Genomic DNA, 1,622 nt, shown 5'->3' with positions numbered 1-1,622 from the left:
CGGTTAGACTGAAACGTTACGAAGGAAACAGAGAGATTACAATCCCATCTCGGTGAGACCGAGATCCCTATCAGTGAGACCGATTTGCCTAGGGTTTGTGTCAGTGGCTATGACATCTAAACTCGGTGGCGCCGGATAGAAAGAATCGGTGGGGCCGAGTTTGACTTTTCGTTTGGGTCATATGTGGATATGAGAAAGTAGTTGAGGGTTTTTGGAGCATATCACTAAGCACTATGGAGCAAGAAACTCATTAAGCAACACCTCATCCCTCCTTGATAGTATTGGCTTTTCCTATAGACTCAATGTGATCTTGGATCACTAAAATATAAAATGTAGAGTCTTTAGATTTTGAGCTTGAGCCAATCCTTTTATCCTTCTTATTTTGAGGGATTCACTTTCATCATCCATGTCATGCCATTCATTGAGCTTTTCCTGAAATATTTGTCTTGGAATAGTATTAGCTCAATGAGCTATATGTTGTTAGGAATTACCAAAACCACCTAGGGATTGTTGCACTTTCAGATGGCTTATCATGGTGGGAGCGAGTAGAGCGTCGCCGGTGCCTAGAAGCGGGATGAGGCGTAGACACGAACACCGACGCACTTTACCCAGGTTCGGGGCTCTCCTAGGAGATAATACCCCTAGTCCTGCTCTGCGGGGTCTCCGCATGATCACTAAGGCACTAGTGAATACAATGGTGCTCCTCGAGTTGTATGCTAGAGGCAGAAGGAGGCAGGGCTAGCTCCCTTCTTCCTCTAGGGTGGATGCTAGTTCTAACATGTTGGGAACCCTTTGCATGGGTGCCTTGGGGGGGGGGGTTATATAGGCCTACCCCCAGGGGTACAATGGTAATCTAGCTGGGTGCTGGACCTGGCTGTCAGTGTCTCTGGTCGCCGGCTTCCCTGCCGGCAGTTGGGGCCTGCCGCCTGGTCTGGTACGGAGCCGACGGGCCGCCACCGCCGCTGGCGGGTCTGGTTGGGGGCTGATCACTATAGACGTGATGCTAATGACGCAGGCTTGGTCAGTGGAGCGTGGCTACAGTCCCGCCGCCTGGTGGGAGATCACTGTAGCCACACCTCGTCTTATCTGATTAATGGTGCACGGGCCTCGAGGGAGGAACTGGCCTCCTGCTGGAAGTCGGCCTCCCTCAGGTCCGGCTGGTCCGGCCTCCGCCGTCTTCCGGGCTCTCACTGCCTGGTAGGGCCTGCCGCCTGCGGGCCGTACCGACAGACAGTCATGGGAATAGGGCTTCGCCTGTCAGGAATGACGTCAAGAGGGAGATGGCAAGAGTGCCGCGTCGTGCGAAGATCTCCGCCTGTACGGGGCACTGTAGCCACGCCAAGCCCGGGATTCGAGGGTGAGGGGCTACGCTGTAGCCTCACCAGTCTTGTCCTCTTGATGAAGGGCGCATACTCTGAGGGCGCCTGGTGGGCGCCTGCTAGAAGCCGGCCTCTCTAGAGGCCGTCTGCTAGGAGTCGGCCTGTCTTGGTGCCGTTTGCTGGCGCACAGCCGTCTCCGGGCAGCCGGCCGTTGAACCAGCCGGCCACCGGAAGGTTGTGCTTTATTCTGAAGCCCTGTGGGGCGGAGCCGGCCCAAAGTCTTGAAAGGCTCAGGGACTCAGG

The sequence above is a fragment of the Triticum dicoccoides genome, chromosome 4B (genome assembly GCF_002162155.2).
Source record: "Triticum dicoccoides isolate Atlit2015 ecotype Zavitan chromosome 4B, WEW_v2.0, whole genome shotgun sequence".
In the NCBI taxonomy this organism is placed as follows: domain Eukaryota; kingdom Viridiplantae; phylum Streptophyta; class Magnoliopsida; order Poales; family Poaceae; genus Triticum; species Triticum dicoccoides.
Note: the sequence above shows the minus strand (reverse complement) of the source record.